Source organism: Strix uralensis, chromosome Z, assembly GCF_047716275.1.
Source record: "Strix uralensis isolate ZFMK-TIS-50842 chromosome Z, bStrUra1, whole genome shotgun sequence".
Lineage (NCBI taxonomy): Eukaryota > Metazoa > Chordata > Aves > Strigiformes > Strigidae > Strix > Strix uralensis.
The window spans coordinates 91,712,322-91,730,865 of record NC_134012.1 but is presented as its reverse complement, the minus strand read 5'-3'; positions in this window follow the sequence as shown (position 1 = coordinate 91,730,865).

Here is an 18,544-nt window from a genome sequence, read left to right as displayed (position 1 = left end):
CACCCAGTCCCCATGGAAGTGGCATCACAGCTGACATGAGGAGACAGAGCCCAAATTGTTACCAGTGCAGGTCCCGAGAGTGTCAGGAGAGAACACAGGGCATCTCCAGGGGGATTGCATCCCCCTCAGGAGCCACTTCCATCTCACACTGTCCAGGCACTGGGAGTGAAGGAGCATCAGGGACCCTGCCCTGGGGACACAGTGAACCCAAACATATATGCTTAAAAAACTCAGTACTGAGCATTCACCCTGGCCATAGCTTTCATCTCACCTGCATGTGGGATACCTCTGTCTGGGGTCTTGCTAGAGGGTCCAAGCAACCAGCCCACTGGAGACCCATACTCCCTCTTCTTCATCTGCTTCCCTTTCTAGCTGCCACAGACCTGCAAATTCCTTGCCCAGCATCCACTCTTTCTTGAAAGAGAGAAGGGGAGACATCACCTGACAGGCCAGATGTGCTGGCACCCAAACAAATGTGGATAGGGGAGAGGCCTGAGACATCTCTTCTTGCTGCCCCATTGTAGGCTTCTCCCTGCAGTAATAGGTTCTTTCTTTCTTTGCTTGCCAGGGCTGGCCCCTTCCCTGCCTCCAGCATGCTTTTGGTCTTTCACAGCCAGGAAGCGCTAAGCACGTGACCACCGAGATGCTGGGAGGCTAAAGCCAGCAGCTTAGCTGTACCCAAGCACTGCTGCTCGTGATGCTCTCAGGAAATGGCTGCTCCCTCCTCAAAGCAGCAGCAGCTCTTTGGATGAGCTCACAGAGGCCAGGACTTTACTGCCAGGTTTTTTTCCACTGAAAACAGTCCTGTTGTCCAAGCAAGAGTTCCCAGTGTTTTGTGTGCCTGCCATGAAGTGTGGTGGCACTGGAGGACACATGCCGTCGTATCACTTTTCACAGTGCACACATCTCCTCTACTGTGCAGCGTGAGGACTGTATCTCCTCGATGCTGCCATATAGCTGGCTCAGAGGAGATGATCTCCTTCCTTCCCCATGGCAGAAACTCCATCTTCTCTTCCTGCTGCTTCCAGAGCTGTGGGGACTGAAATGGAGGACACATTTTGGGATTTTCCCTGGAGAGGCACAGAGAGCCTTCCTGCCTGCTCTTCTCCCACCAGCTGCACCTTGTGGTCCCCTGCGTCTACTGCCACGTCAGCTGCTTCATCTGCAGGGGCAGACCAAGCAAAGAGAGGTGATGGCCCAGCCCTAGACAGGAGCTCCTGCTCCTGCTCAGCCATCTGGGGGACTCTAGTGCTCCCCGTGTTTCCAGGATTGCACAGAGCAGGTGCTGGGCAGGCAGACAACCCTGTACAGCAGGGCCTTTCTCTGCATCCTGGAAATGATGGGCCAGAGTTAAATGTGACTCTGGGAGTCTCATGTGGCTTTGCAGGGTTACAACACACAGAGCGCTCCCAGCATACAAGCAAACCCCAACCTTTGCTCCATGCTGGGAGATCTGCCAGATGTGGCATCAGCTGAGCTTCACGTACATGCTGGGCACTGGCATAGTCACCTCTGTGCTGATGGATCTGGAGCGGTAAGGTGCTAAAAGTGCCACATCCATGTCTACACCTGGGATCTCCTGCAGGGTGCTGACTGATCCCCAGGAAGATCTGCTGACCTGGAAGGCACTGATCCCTGGGGGAATGCTGACCTGGAAAGCACTGATCATCAGGAGGATGCTGACCTGGAAGGCACTGATGCCAGGGAGGGTGCTGACCTGGAAGGGTGCTGATTGCCAGGGAAATGCTGGGGATGCCAACCTGAAAGACATTAATCCCCAAGAGTTTGCTGACCTGGAAGACAGTGATGTCCGGGAGGATGCCAACCTGGAAGGCACGAATCCCCAGGGGCGTGCTGACCTGGAAGGCACCATTTATCTATGACATGGTACTTTCTCCCCTACTCCAGAGCACTTCTTTCAGCTCCTCACTTATGCTGGGCACCAGGTCAGCCAGCAACCACTCCAGGGGCTGGGGATTCACACTCAGGCAAGCATCCATGGCTGGCTGCAAAGAACCCAGTGAGCTGCCTGCAGGAAGCTGATCCAGCACCACCTGCCCCAATTTCCCTCCCCACTAGAGCCCTCTAGTGGGGTTGGGAGCTGCTGCCCAGCTACGGGCCAGGGGGAGTGTTGCCTCCAACTCCTGCCTAAACAACCCCAAGCCCCATCCTTCTGCAGGCAAGAGGGTTGCCCAGACCCTGTTTTCCCACTAGATGGCAAACATTGCCTTCAAAACAGCCTCTTGAGGAATTATGTTCCTTTTCTGCAAGAGGCAGCTGAGAAAACCTTTCCTCAGGCTAAAACCCTGGGGGTGAAGGAACTGACCCTGCTCGGGAGCAGGGCTAGGGGAGGCAAGGACCCCTGGCGTGGTCCTCATCTTGTTTTCTTCTGTCATTTCTTAAATTGTTTTTCTTTCCCATCTGTCTAGTTTCTCCCTGGTCCTGGAAGACCTATCCCTCACCCTGTGCTGGTGGGGCTGAGCGCCCTGGGCATGCAGGAGAGGCATCTAGTTAACCCTGGGTAGCACCTTGAACTTCCACAGCCACAAAGAGAAACTCAGAAACTTTGCTGTGAATTAATTACGCTGTGGTTTGCAAGCCAAATGTGCACTCATTCCTCTGTGCAAACCCCCAGGTCCACAGGCAAGCCATTATGCTGGGTATAAATAAAGCAGGCTGGGATGAAGGCTGTGCAGGTGGATGTGCACCCTTGCCTAAGATCTTCTGCCAGCTCAGATGTATTTCCAGGCTTGTGTACGTTTGTTTGAATTCAGCCCCAGATTTTCTTATAGTCTCTGTACTAACCTTGTGCAGAAGTTCTCTGAGCATTTGCTGCTGGCTCTGGCACGGCTGCAATATTGCTGTGTGGTTAAACATGATGTGTCATAGCTAATGAAGGAGCTAACTGTGGATGGTAAATGTTTAATATGGACAAATCAAGCCAATTAGACAATGCTGTGAGAGAGCGTGTCATCTCAGCTATGTCTGTCCTGTCTGGAGAAGAGAGTCTGTGGAAGGGTACAACCCCACCTGCTACAGGATCAGCAGCTCTCAGCACCAGCCGAGAGTAAAGACCCTGAACACAGATCTTCCTGCAGACCTCCCAGACTACTGTGTAGGTAGCTTCAGGGGGAAGAAGACAGTCTCTTAAGAGGAGGATTTTGCTGCTGAAACGGAGACCTCTGGGTGGCGAGAGGGGATGGCAGCCATCTCTGGTGCAGAGCTACAGAATAAGTAGTAAACCATCCCACTCAAAGCACTTTGGAGTCTCCCAGAGGGACTCTTGGCCATTCAACAGCATGACACCTGCTTTTGTGGCAAACCTGGGGCTCCAGAGCTCAGCAGAGCTTGGACAGGAGCATCAGAGAACTCCAATGGCCGAGTTCCTAACAGCAGACCCTCCAGAGAGTTAACAAGCTAAGGGCAGCAGCTGTATTTCCTCCACAAAGTGCTCATGAGCCCTGCTCTTGGCAGCATCCTCTGCCCTTGCTGCCTTCAACATTTAGTGCCCAGGGATGTTTGGTATTATTCACACTTGGGTCAGAAGGGTCTTTCAGGCGTCCTGGCCACTTCCTTCAGGAAGAGATTATTGCCTCTTCCTCCATGAGGGTTGGGAAGTCCCTCTTGGGGCTATTTATGGTCAAGGCAAAAAGTGTGAAAAATGAAAGGAAGAGGGTGACTGGGGAATAGAAACTGAGGGAGGTGTTGTGAGCCAGTCCGCAGCATGTGACTCAGGGCAGCAAGCCACCGACCCATCATGACAACTGATGAACCAGGAGCAGAGCAGGTAGAACATCCTTCTGGCCCTCTCCAGCATAGCTAAGCTCCCTGCCAGCCCTTGTATTGGCATGTGCTGAGGCCTAGGGACATGGGATCAGGGCAGAAGCAGTGACAACATGGATGGCATGGGCTCTGGTGCACCTCTGTGGCTTGAGGCTTCCCCATCCCTTTGCCAAACTCACAGCCTCCGAAGACAGAAGAGCAGTGGTTCAGCATAGATGTGGCTGCATCGTTCTTGAAGGTGAGATTTACAGATCCAGAAGGGTTTGACCCTCACTTCTGACCTGAGGACACCAAGGGATGGACAAGTCCTCTTGCCTAAGGAGGTCACATCTTCACCTTGACGCATGTCTGATTCCAGCTTTCCGGTCCAGGTCCTGGGAGTGGTTCTGGCCCTTCTCTGTAGGGTCAAGGTTCTGGGTTTTTCATCCTGGGTGGTTTTTGCCAAGGAAATGCTTCCTGACTATGCATGGCATCTGTAACAGTGGCACATTGTCATGAGCAGCAGGCACCCTCTTACCCCCTGACCTCGCTTTTCTCCCCTTCTCAGATCCCTGGAGGCTGTTGCCTGCTTTCATGTTAGTGCCAAGTGGTCCCAAACTAAACAGCAAGCCAGAGGCTCTTGAGCAAACTGTGAGCCATGTCCCCTCCTGCCTGCAGCAAGGTTGACACCATCCACATTCCTCACTTGTTGCTGCCAGGTGAGAACATCCTCTAAACATGGAGCAGCCAATGCTTCAGAGGCACTGGTGGAGCTGCACCGAGCTACTCCGGGTAAGGACCTGCACCTCTCTCCCCGTGGCCTTTCACAGGGTCTTGGCCACACGCATGGTGTGGGGCAGTGGTGGCAAAGGGGTTGTGGGGCTGAACACCCCCTTTGTGCTGGTTCAGATCCCAAGGCAGGTGATGGGTGAGAGGCATTAGCAAGCAAGGTAGCTGAGGGGGTTGGGGGAATGCTTTTGCTGTGTACAGAGCTGAGGGATGAGCCTCTCCAGACCCAGCTGACCTTGCTTTCCAGAGGAATAAAGGCAATAACTCACCATTGAATTATACAATCATATAACCGTTTATGTTGGAAAAGACCTTTAAGATCATCGAGTCTAACCGTAAACCATGACACACAGAAAGCCCCAGCAAACGTCATGCAGAAACAAATACCCAGGACTGCACAGAAAAGAGCAGGGACCCTTCAGCTGCACCTCAGCTAGGAAATCAGCTCTGCTGGGGACTGCTTTCTGGCCCTGGGACAACGGGCATGTGACAGCCAGCCTCCACCCTATTAAACTCTCTTCACCCTCCTTGGCTGCACCCAAAGTGGCTGTGGGTAATGATGCCCGAGCCTGGGATCAACTGCCCAGGCTAATTGACCTGGGCCAAAACTTACCAGGATGCTGAGGGTGCTCCATCACAAGGGGACATTTACTTCAGTTACTGTTACCCACACAGCCCTGATGCCCTGTGGTGGGCACTGCTATGTCTTCAGGGGGCACTGGACCTGTCAAGAAGTTCAGACTCCAGCCTGTTGCATGGCTAAAGATATCTGCTGAGTTAAGGGGCCCATTTGAAGGATAAATGGAAGGAAATGCAGTACAATCTGTGTGCCACCAGTACCGGGATGGCAGCCTGCTGCTGCCTGACAAGAAGGGAACCCAGCAGTGACAGAGTGAAGGAAAGAATGAAGGAGTTGACATTGCTGGAGGCTCAGGTCCTGCAGTGGGTTAGCGGGCTCTGCTTCCTGTGGGGTTTTAGCTGTGTTTGCTTATTCCTCTTGCATAAGCACATTGGCTCTGCTCCAGGGCCAAGTTCTGCAGTCAATAATCTTGTTTTCCACCCTTTTGCATCATGATCCTTTAAATGCAGCAGTTCCTAAGCTATGGCCTGAGGATCCGTGGTGAAGACCTGACAGGTGATCTGCAGACATGCTTCACCTCTATAGTGCTCTCTGCTCTGCAGGCTGAAAACCCGTAAGAGACTTAATTGCTGACTGCCTTCTGAAGCCCAGAGGAAGGGTACTGGTGCCTGAAGGTTCATGCTTTCATTTCCTCGTGAAGGCAGCCACTTCAAAGAAAAAAAGCAGAAAGGATCTGCCATCTTCTCTGGGGCACTGGCTGCAAAGGGAAGTGCAAGTTCCCTTTGCACAGGCTCCAGCACAGCCCATGGCAACCACTACTGTGATTCCCCTAGTATAATCATCCCCATACCCCTACTCAGAGCACAGATGGGACCTAAAAAGTAAGAAAGGCCAAAAATTGCAGACAAGGAGGCTGGGTGTTGGGATGATGGGCAGGAGCAGAAACCCCACGAGGTGCAAGGAGGGGGTGCTGCCCGGCGAGCCATTGTGTTTCGCTCCTGTCACACCAAGGGAAGCCCAGCCTCTTGGTGTCTCTAGGATCTGGACTTCCGATGTCACACATCATTCCTGTGCTCCTCAGATTTGCCGAGAGCAATAAGGAGATGATGCAACCCCCATTGCCCCTCTGCTCGCTGCTCGTGCCAGGAGGCAGAACGCAGAGTGACAAAGTACCTCTCCAGCCACGCAATCCATCAGCAGCAAAGGACAAATTAGCATCAGCAATGCAAGAAGAGAGAGGGCAAGACTGAGATATGGGGGGTGCAAGTGTCCCTTCAAGAATATGAACCTTCATTTTATCACTGTGAATATTTACGCAAATGCACCCAGAACTGCGTAATCTGCAAACCTGAGCAGATTGTAAAAAGGGGCATAAAGCGCTGAGTTCTCCCTTGATCATTTAGATTTACATTCACTTTTTTTTCCCTTGAAGACAGTTACCAGGCTGAGTTAGTGTATCTTGTACCCAATAAAGATATTAAAAGCCCTTTAATCTACTGCTGCATAATCAGCAGCTTATTTCACTGTGGAGGTAAATGGTGCTGGTGTGAGACATCAGCTGTGTGTGGCTTGCAGCTCACTGGAAAACATCCTTGATTATCTGGGAAGTATTCACTGGCATACACGTGCTGCAGACTAGCCCTGCCCCATCCCTGGCTGTAAATCAGGTGGTTTTCAGTGTTCTCCATGGCATGAGCCATGTACAACCTAGTGACAGCTGGCCAGGCATGCTAGGAGGGTGAGGTGTATTTTCAGGGTGTCAACAGGGACAAACCCAGGGAATGGCACTAGGGAATGTGTCTGGAGCACTGATGTGATGTCAGCTCCGAACTGATGCAGGCTTACATCTACCAGCATGGGAGGTTAAAAAAGAGTAGCAGAGACCCACCAGGATGGAGATTTTGGCCTCCTCCCATGCTCGCTGTGTGCTGAGCAAGCTCTTTTACCATGAGCAGCAGGGCACATGTGGAGGTCTCCCATGTTCAGCTCCCTCTGCCTCCCTGCAAGCGCTACTGGTGCTGATGGAGGTTTGGGAGATGCTTTCTTCTTGCTCTGTGTTTGTATGAGAAGGCAGCTGCGGGGAGCAAGGCTTGTGGATCCATCCCAGCACATCACAGAGTCCTTGGAATAGTGTCTCCAGCAAAGACAAGCATTACGTGACCAAAGCAGGGCTCCCCTGGCCTGGAGAATTGTGGCAGTCTTCTCCTGGGATTTTAGGACACTAGAGGGAGAAAGAGAGTGCTGAAACATTTGCCATGGTTAGTGCCAGCACTCAGCACCATGGCTTGGGTTTCCTGAACACTGCAAGGAGCATCAGCACTCAGACTGCAGGGACATGCCAGCCACGTGCGCCTGCCCAAGCCATGTAGGAATCGTGACTCTTTTAGGGGTGATGTCAGACCTACACTGGACCCTGAAGACTTGACAATCTCATCTAAATAGACCAGGCAGGCAATGAGTGGAGGAGCTGATCTGTCACTCCATTACACAGGGAAGGGAGGGACAGCGAGCGACACACACAGACCATGGCAGGACCACAGCAGAAGGATGACCCCTTCTGACCCAAAGTTCTGCAGGGTCATTCCCCCAGAACCCAGGTGCTCCCTGGGCTCAGAGCTGCAGTCACGTCTGCCTGATAAACTCTCTGACACAGGCAGGTGCCTATCTGTTCTGCTGGGGCTAGAACTGGTGACAAGGGGTGTCTTTTCACAAGGTGACCACAAACCCTCTTTCCCCTCCAGAAGTGGTGTTTGGGATGCAGCATCAGCTGCTGCAAGAGATTTAGATGGAGGACAAGCCTGTCTCAGAGCAACACCCAACTTTGTGTCAATCTCTGAGGCTTGCCATGTTTACCCCAAGCATCCCTGTTGTCAGAAGTCACTCTTTTTTTAAATTAAAAAAAAAAAATCCACAAAAACCCCAACAAACATAAATAACAACCAAACCACAAAATACTCTTTTGTTGGAGTGACCTATCAGCAGTTTTCAGCTCCACAGTCAGCACTGGATGTGGTCCAGGCTGCTCACAAACGTTGTACCAGACCTTTCAGCAACCAACCTCCCTGGGCAGCCAGGACCTAACTGTCGCAGTGAGTGGAGAACATCATAGGGAGCACAAAAAAAGGCTGCCCAACCTCATGCATGGTGTCCTGAGCCCTGGACCCCTCTGGGTCCTCTCCAGCTTGCTTTTCCTTGCTGACAGTTCCTGTGGGTCTCTGGGATGTGCTGGCACACACATATGGCCGGTAACAGCTCATTGTGATAGATAGCTAGCCTTGGACTTTGCCTGTCCGAGCAATAACAAGAAAAGGTTCAGCAGTGCCTTCCTTCTCCTTCCCGGCGGGTGACTGCCTTTTTCTACTGGCCGGGATTTTTCAGGGAGGCAGGGACATTTGGTTAAGCATTGCTAGGGCAAGGCAGAGAGCCAGGAGAGTTCTTATTCCCGCGGGACAGGAGGTCAAAGGACCGGCAGACTCCCTCCCAGACTGTGCTCACTGCTCCTCTGTCAGCAGCTGCTTCCTCAGGATGTGAGAACCACCGGGTAGGCAAAGACCTCCTGGGGATGAAGGGCAGGGAGGAGCCTCTGCTGGAACCCCTCATCCCAGCCTTGCTGGGGGGTGAGGGGTGGCTGCAGCTAACAGGGCGTTTGGAAAGAACAGCAACTGTGGGGCTCGGTCCATCAGCAAGCTGCCCCAGGATCTTGTGGGGCTGGTCACAGGACATCAACACAAAAGTGGGAGCAGGTTAATGATGCTCTCAGATGATTCAGAGCAGTGGCAATATATATTACAAGAGTAAGTGAATGTAATAGATACCAGGTGAAATTTAGCAGTGCAAAGGGCAGAAGAGACAGTCCAAGAACAGCAGTGCTGAGTCAGGACAGAGGCTGTATCACTCTGGCTTTCTCTCCAGCTGAGACCACTACTAAATACATAAGGAAAAGCACAAGAAGCAGAGTAAATGATAGTCATCCTTCCCTGTCCCCCTCTCCCAGCACTCAGAAGTCACTAGTGCAGGAGTTTCCCCAGGTGGAGCTTGTGTGGGACCCACGTGCACCCACCCGTGATGGGTTTGTCCAACCCCTGGCTGTGCCTCTCCAGCACCCTGCACTGCAGGTTTCCATCACTTACCTACAGAAGGTGTGAAAAGGGCAATCCTGTTTGCTTTAAACTTGCAACCTGATCATTTCAGGGATGGACACAGTTCATGTTAGGCCTGCAGACAGCATTAGTACAGCAGCAGCTAGGTTCACCCTGGAAGCACAGCAGAGGAGGTGCGAGGAGGATGTTTCTAACCAAAATTGAAGGGGGTTCCTCAGCCAGCCTCCGTGAAGCACGAGGAGGATTTAAAAGACTTTCAGGGTTTCTAGGTACGGCGGGGAGTGCACTTCTAAGGGGACCATGGTAGCATTAGGAGAGGGGAGCTCAGGAGCTTAGCAGGATTCAATGTTATACTCACAGCCTGCAGATAAGAAGTCCTGGACCTGCTGCCCAGGACCTCCTGAGAGCTTCCGCATGCTGTGTAGGGGCCCAGCTAACACCATGGCTGTGCTTGGAGCTGCCCGAAGGAAGGATCTGGCTGCCTTTTCTTTTCCCATCCTTCTTCTGACTGCTATCCTGATGACTCTCCTCTGTTTCCTGTAAAAAAGGATCCGCAAGTAAGTCCTTCCTTGGCAGGGCATGGAGCCAGCCTGCCTTATCAGACACAGAAGAGCCAGCCAGGGACTTTCCACTCTTTGCTGCTGTGCCCTGGTAGGAATACCAGCCTGGTACATCTTATTTGCTTCAGCGACTTCCCCTGCTCCCCTGCTTTGTGCTGCCTTTGCACTCTTGGCATCTCTGCCTCTGTAGACTCTTTGATGGCTTTTTCCTGGCCCTGGTCATACTCTGCCTGGAAATCCTTGGACAGAAGTATTCCACAGGAAGTCTGGGAAGGAAGATGTTGCCTTTGGAGCAGCATAGACCCCTCTACTCCATGGGGAAGCCCCCAAAGGCCCAGCCACTGTGGCTTCCTCCAGCTCCCTTTGCAAGCAGCTGAGAAAAAGGCTCACTTGGGAATTTCTACATTCAACTCTTTGCCCGTGATGTCCCTGATGGCCCACACAAGTGTGGCACAGAGCTGCACACTCTCTTCACACCAGAGCTCTTCCCAGACTCAGTTTCCTGGCTTTTGGAGAAAGCCCTTTGTAGCAGATCCATATGAAATCATTGCAGAACTACCTGCCCTCCAACTTCACACACCCTGTCCAGAAAAGGAGAGCAGCTTCTAGAGGAGAGAAGTAATTCTGAGCAGACTGGGACTGAGCAGACTGGAAAGTACTGACCCAGAGGCTTGTGTGAGTGCAGCCAGAAATACCCTACAAGAGGCGAGATCCAGACCAGGAGGAATCCCTTCCCGGACTTAGCTGAAGGGTTTCTGGGAGCAGAGAGAGCGATGACCTTCCTGAAGCCCAGCCAGAGCCCTTGTAGAAAAGCACCGCAGAGTCACATTTGGAGGGGTTAATGCCCTGCTGAAAGAAGTTGTTCTCTCCTCACATCTGCCTGCATGCAGTACAGGAAAGGCTGCAGCCTCAAAACTGATGATGCAAATGAGGCAGAGCCCCTGGAAGCTCCTGCTTGTCACGTCCCTGTCCCAACTGCCAGCACAGCCCATGATGAATGACCCCGGCATGTTCTGGCACACCACAGTCCCCCAGCATTGACTTTAGACAGTTGCAGCACAAGGAAGACAAATGAGATCCAGAGAAACCCAACCTGTTGTCTCCATTTACATGTCTGTTTTCTTCTCCAAGACCATGTATCTCCTTTGTTTAGGAGCGTGTCTGGCATTTGATCTTGTTCCAGATGTTTTCTGCTTGAACCCTTTCTCATTCTATTAAAGCACTGAGCACAGACACTTTAGGGCCTGCTTTGGTTAACACTCCCTCAACTTAGATGCATCAGACCTTGCACTAACCCAAAACCATAGCCTCCACTTGGTACTACTCAGGGGGCTAGGCAGTGCACATCTCCTGCCAGCCAAACTCTCACATCTGCCTCCAACTCAAAAATCCTCAAAACCTCACAGGGGTGAAGATAAACCACCAGGTGGGAAGGTCTCCAGATCTATGAGCTCTCCAGAGGGAGAAAAGACCCCTCGAGGGCTTCCCCCTTCCCATGACACCCTGAGCCCTGCCCTTGCTCCAAGCCCGGACTGAGCATCAGGACCCTGGCAATACACCCAGCCCCTCCACCAGAGTGTGCAGCACCGTGGCAGCTCTGCAGGGAACCCAGCCCTGCAAGGACAGGTGGCCCAGGAAGCATTTGGCAAGATGGGAACAGTGTGTCCTGCCAGCTAGCTCTCCAGCCTCAAACCAGCCTTTATTTATCTCGGAGCAAGGCTCCACAGCTGCTTTTGAAAGGCATTTGATGTTAAACTCTTAGGCTTCACGTTCACCCTGAAGAGCTCTTTTCTCTCTTTGGGTTGCTTTTTTTTTTTCTCAAACCCAAACTCAAATTATGCTGGTGAAACAGAGCCAAGGCTTCCAAGGCCCTTGCCAGGAGCACACTAGCATGTAGCCCGGATGGTGACAGAAAGGACGTTCTTTTTCACCACCAATACCTCACACTCTGCTATTAGCATCTGCACAGCCTGCTTCACTTCAAAGGGGGCTCGTGGATGCCACACAAGATCTGCTTCCTTCAGTCCAGCTTGCCCAGCTCTCCCCATGATCCTAAGGCACCTTCATCACATGGGCACTAGGTCAGTTCCTGGATTTTCACCCAGAGACAAGTGTTTCTTGTGGCCATGGGCAGTCTGACATCAAGCACCCAACAAATGAGTGGGGAGCTCAGAGTGTGACTCCATCCTCCCACCTCCACCTTCTAGAGAGATTCCCAAGGTCATGGTCCCTGTGACTTCATGCAGCCCTCAGAGGAATATCTTAAGGCAGAGGAAGCCAACCTCACCCACTAGGAACCTAGTAGGCCAGAATAACAGGAAAAAAAGGATTAGGAAGAACTTTCCCAGGTCACCTAATGCATCCTGTGCTGAGCCAGGGCCAGCACTACTTAGAGCTTTCTGACAGGCACTGGTCTAACCATAAAAGTTACCAGCAGTGGAGATGTAGCATTTCTTCACTGCCTCTTCCTGCTAAATGGAATTTCCCCCTAAAGTCTGACCCCAGGGACCCCTGTGGTTTCTTGACCTATCTGAAATAAACTCAAAGAGTACTTTTTTCACTTTCTCTTTGCAGTATCACTTTGTGTACTTGGTATCCATCTTATCCATTACTGGAAGCAGGGTAAACCCAAGCTCCTTCAGTCTGTGCTTGGAGGCCAGGTCATCCAGACCTCTGACCAAACTCACTGCTGTCCTCCACAATCCTCCCAAGTGGGTGCATGGTTTTTCAGAGCTCAGTTGTCCCACCCAGGACCACATCTCCCGCCAAGACTAACTTAACTCCTGTACTACGGGATCACTCATGAATGATGTCCAAATCCTCACTGAACAAAGCTCAGAGATAAATTAAAATGCTTGTCCCTGCCAGAAGGGAAGGGGACAGTGCCTGGAGGCAGTGGCAGCAACTTGCAGGACATGTACCCCCTTGTCCTCATCCCAATGCAGCCCCCGTTCCTCCCATTGCCACTGCACCAGCTGGCAAGCTGGTCTGGAGATCTGAGCATCTTTTGGTATGAGGCTGACTCACAAATGACTCTTTGTGGTGATTTTTTGCTTTAGTCTGCAGTAACAGAGTTTTAAACACTGGTTCTACAGCATACGAGCATGCCAGGAGATGCTAATTTTTGCAACAAGCCACCTGCATTGGATTTGCTAGCAGAAGGGCTAGTGAGCATTTTAGCTTGAAACCAGGCCAAGGTAAAAAGAGCTTCCCTCCTACCATCCCCTGTCATGCTCCAAAATACCTACTGCTTCTAGTGTCTGTGCCGAGATATGGGGCAATGCAAAACAAACAGGACAGACCCTCTCTGCCCTAAGTTAGAAGGGCAGAGATGAGTACCAGGATCTCCAGGACATGCTGCCCTGCCCAAGCCAACGGAATCCCACACACTCAGCAAAGAGCCATTGCACAGCATGCACATAGCCTTCGGAAACAGCAGGGATCAACCCAGCACACTTCAGCCCTTCTTTCGCCCCAGGCAGGCAATGAAACACACAGCTCTGCAGGCTCTGACACCGGGAATTCCCTGGGGTAGCTGGCCTTGGCAGGAGCCAAGGAGGATGCTGGAGCATTGCGCAGTAGCTGGGAAATGAAACCAAACACTGTGAGAAGAGAGTGAATCTGTAGCTGTAGCATATCCGGGACACTTCTGCTTTTGTTCCTTGAAATACAGTGGCTGTCATCCATCACTGAAAATGCTGACTGGTGCCTTTCCAAAAGCCACATCGACTAAATAAAAGGTGGGAATCTACAAGTTGCAGGGTTTTTTAAGGAAAGCACTTGATTTCTTCACCAAAGACCACCTCAGCAGCTCACGAGACTCCTGATAATAAACGCTGCTTTTCTGGAGCACCCTCCCCCCAGAGACAGTAGAAAGTCATGGCTTGATAATTTAAACAAGATTAAGGAACATGCATGTAAACACAGTTGTGTGCTTGCAGTATGGGGACAGTCAGTGCACAGCCCAGCAGAGGAGGGGTTTTCCCAGCCAAAACATCTGCAAGAAAGAAAATCTTGTTTTCTGTGGGAAAGTGGAGAAGAATGAGATGTGTTTGTGGAGGAGGCAGACCAAAGGCTGCAGAGGGTGAACGTCCCAAGACAAGCAGCCGTACCACACCTGACACATCTGCAGTGACACAACACAGCTGCTAAATCCCCCTGGACAGGCACAGAATAGTCATCATCCGGGTAAACCCTGGGGCAGAAGTGTCCAAGGAAACTGGGCAGAAACTGGGCAGCACAAGGCCAAGCAGACAGAGGGAAAGGGAGACCCCAGGGTTAGAGGTTTGCACTTGACAGAGCTAAACAAGGATCACAAGAAGAGCCTCTGAGTCTGCCTTACTGCTAGCAATCTTCTGGCTCTCCCTTTCCACCCCAGACAAGGAAAGGTTTTTCACGCTTATGGGTTTAAAGCATCTCAGCCAACCTCAGGTTGCACATCAATTTCCCAAATACATGAGAAACTCCAAAATATTCTCTTCTTTGGTGCTGTCCTGGCCCAGTTCTTGCCCCATGGTTGTCCCTCCCATTTGGTCCCAAGCAGAGCTAAGGGAGTTCCTAGATCTTCATTAGTTCCCTCCAAGCCTCATCCCCACAGTCTGAGCCAGGTGGTGCCACCTCACCTCAACTTTCTACAGACCCAGCTCTGTTTTGCCACGCAGCCGTGTCATTTTGCTGTGGTTGCAGAGCAACTGGGGAAAAGAGGGAGGGGCAGGTTCTCCCCCAGACTCCTGGCCAGGGGGCACACCACAGGAAGCAGAGAAAACCTTACTTAGAGGCACAGCTAAGCAGGAAAACAGAAGGGACAAGTGGGAAGTGCCACAGAAATTGCACTAAGCCTCCCATCACTGCCTACTGGTTCATTGAGCAGGATGGGTAATGGGGAAGGTACTTTCCAGAGGCTTCTGGCAGCAGGACAAGTCTCCTATTTGCTTGTCCTCCTGGTTTTCTCTTTAATCTCCAGTTTTTACTGCTACTGTGCATAAAGAGAAGATGGGTGCATCTGAGGGCAGAGAGGATGGGTCACCCCTCCCTTTTCAAAGGGTGCTCTGAGCCCTGGGATCTGGGCAAGGGTGCGCCTGACTCATGGCTGAGCCTGCAATGCAATGACCTGTAGTACCTGCAACTCGTAAAAGCGCAGGGTTGAGCCCTTCATGGACACAAGGATTCCCATATCAAAGAACTTCTGGGCTCAGTTTGACTCTAGGGACCCAGGCCAGGAAAAGCACCCTGGTCCCGTGCTCCAGTCCTGGGCATCAGACCCAAGAAGCCAGATCATGGAGATGCAGGCTGGGTGATACCACCAGGGAGAGCTCAGCTGCAGGAGGAGGTTGGCAGGGAAGGCACCAGCTCCTGCTCAGAGCCCCACAGCCTGGCCAAGGATGCTGGCATCTTCCCACAGGACTCATCTCAGCAGAACGTGTCTGGACAAGCAGCACCGGTGATGACATACTGGGAATGAGAGGGGAGTAAGCATTGGCCCGAGGAGGATGATGCCAGGCCTGGATCCTCTCCATCACCCACACACTTTATTGTTTAGGCAAGAGCAAACAGTGCAATGGGACGAGAAGGGGCTTTTATTTACCTGGCTTCCCACCTTTCCTAGCCATCCACATGTCCCATCTCATAAAAAAAAACCAGGCAGGTCCCTAAGCCCCTGCCAGCTGGGTCCAGCACTGGTGCCGAGGGAGCTCTGCCCATGGAGAGCAGCCCCTTGCCTGAGCACCAAGCAGAGGAGACCACCAGCACAAGGGAAAAACAGCTCTTGTAGTGGCAGACATGCCTAGGGCACATTCACAGCGCCCATGGACTACTCTGCACCAAGAAGTGACGTGAAGTGGCCGTGTGGGGGCTGCAGAAGAGGGAACAGTTTTTAGACACTGCAGTGCTGCTTACTTTGCCTGCGGGTACCTGTGGGGAAGGTGCAGCCAGTTCATCCCCAGTCACTACAGGAGCAACATGTACAACACAAGGGATGCTGGTGACAGAAAAAGACTCTGCACACCATCTCTTTGGAGGCAAGGGACAAACCAGTTCCAGTAATGCCCCTGGAAGGGGTATTATGGCACCAGCTGAGACCAGCATAGCATTTCCCTTTGGTGCCTGCTCTTGCTACAGAGAAGCAGACGGGTGTTTTTGCTGTGGACCTTCAATCCTACCTCCTGGCTGGGAATGTCCATGCCAGGTCAGACCCTGAGACCACAGCAGCTGTGCCTGCTGTGTCTTGTGTCCCTTGAATGCAGCCTGGGAAGCATCCAAGACAGCTTTCACCATGCCTTGGAGAGAGAGGAGTGCTCTCATGATCCCAGCTGTGAAACCTGACAACCAGAGAACAACACAAAACATTCTTATTTTGCTTGCATAGATGCAGCCTTGTCTTTCTTTCCCGGCATTGTGCACCATCACCAAGAGAGCAGCTGTTTTGTCAGCTCCCTAGGAAAGCTTTTCGGTTATAATGTCTTATTATCCCACATGTGAAATACAGGTCCCAGGCATAGATAAAAGGACTGCAGGTGATTCAGCCGATGGTCCAGAATACCTCACAACAAAGTGATTGCTGCACATAGCCCCAGACCTACTGAGGGCATATCTGCATCATACTGCAACAGATCCTGATCCTGACCCACCATTCCCTGAGGATGCAGTGAGGGTAGGCACAGAGCAGGAAAAACACAGCTGGGGAGAGAGAAGCAGGAGGACTTGGAACATTTTTTACCGAAACTAGTTCTTGGCTGGGACTCAAGGTTTCTGACATGGCAGTGACTAGCTGCTTTCTTTAAGGAAAGTGGCTGCTTCCTTCTAAAGAGATCATTGCCATTTTGTATCAGAAAAAACTCACTCAGTAGTTTATGAATTGCTGAGCCCTGATAGTTTTTGACAGATTTCCAAGAGTCACGTTCTGGAGTAGGGACAGCTGCTGCATGGCTGGAGGAGGGACAGAGAGTCAAGACCACATACCTGGCCCAGGACAGCATCTCCTCCTGTACTTCACTGGGGAGTAAGGGCAGCCTGCTGCCAGAGCTGTGACCTGGATCACCACCCCCTTGAGAGACGCAGAAGACAGACCTGGCAGGGATATGTGATGAATGGCTGCATTGCTCTGAGGAGGGTGCGTTTACTGCTCCCAGAATAGATGGGAGCCATGAGTTTTGCAGACACGCTTTTACAGGCAGGTTGGCCAAGCCATTCCTCAAACTCTGATGGAAATAGACCTACTTCCAACATCCAAGAGATTGGTGCAAGCCCCTTCTCCCTCAGCTTCCCAAGGAACTGGGCCAGGAGACTGTGTTCCTCGTCAGGGTAGCCTCCAGCCAAAGATGAGCCTGATCGACCCCACACTAAGCAGCCCCTGCCCTGCACAGGGACCCACACCAGCTGCAGCAGCTCAGCCCCGGTGCAGCTCCAAACGGAGCATCCTCCCCCTCCCCAGCCGCAGCCCCTCGCGTGTCACTGAGTGAGCAGCAGGAAGGCTTCTGCCCAAGCAAGCACCAGTTATCCTCCTTTCCCACCCACGCTGTTTGTCTTGGCCTCTCTTCCCATACCAGCCTTCCTTCTCTTCTTCCTTCTCCTCAGTATTGCATTGCTGGGGCTGTCACTATAGTTAATGAGCTGGGACAAAGCTGGTGCTCTGGGAAAGTCACGCCACGAGTCTCACCCAGGGCACTGTGTGTGCACAGATACCAGGGAGGAAGACCCCCGAGGGGGGAACACTTGAAAAAGAAACCTAATGGCTACCAACCAAGGAAGCCAGCAGACCTGAAGAGAAAAAGGACCGGGGCTAAATTTGCATTCAACAGGTCTCAGCAAAAGCCATCAGGTGCCTGGACATCCCCTCACTTGGACAGCCCAGCTACTGCATCACTGTGGATGGCATCCTCTGAAGGGGCTGGTGGTCACACCGTCCCTGCCTTCAGAAACAGTCCCGGGTCGTCTCACTCCCAGGTGCCCAGGCTGGCTGGCTGGCACTGTGGACTTCAGGAGCAGAGCATGGTGCCTGACTGTTGGCCATGCAAATCCCACTCATGCACATTCAGCCCATGTTTCAGCTGAACAGAGAAGCTTTTTTCAAACCTCACATGGCCTGGGCAAAAGGGCACTTCCCAAGGAGACATAAGGTTACTCTGGGGCAGTGAGACTGTAGTCCCGGTGCGCAGACCCCGGAGACCCAGGGCTCAGGAGGAAAATGACCAGGGACTCACAGCTCATCCATGATGAGGGGCAGGAGCTTGTGGGCTGTCCTCCATGCCTTATCCATGGATGTGCCCAGGATCAGGTGTCTTCACCTGCTTCCATTTCCCCAAAAGCTCTTTATCCTCACCTGCACCCCAGCTGCTAACAAGCACCAAACTGCCGGGGCAATCAACAGAACTGAACAGCCACACTGTACCTCAGTTTCCCTTCACCACAAAGACAAAGGTTCTTTCCCGTAGCTCTTCATCCATGGCCCATGCTCCTTTGGGAGCTGGGAGCTGGGGTGCTCCAGCTCAGAAGCTGAGCTGGTGGGACTGAAGTGTTTTGGATTGGATGGTGCAATACAACCCCCCGGGGACCCACTCCAGCAGCCTGGCTGAGCGGCGCAGAGCAGGGCGCCTGCCTTGCCATGGTGCCGAGAAACTCCCAGGAGACACTTGCAGCCCAGATGCTGTAGAACATGTCCTTCACTTCTATGAAAGCCCCTTTCCCCCACCTTGCACCCCAGTGCAGCCCCCTTGCAACTGCAGCAGCACTGGCTGCACACCCCATGCTCCACACTG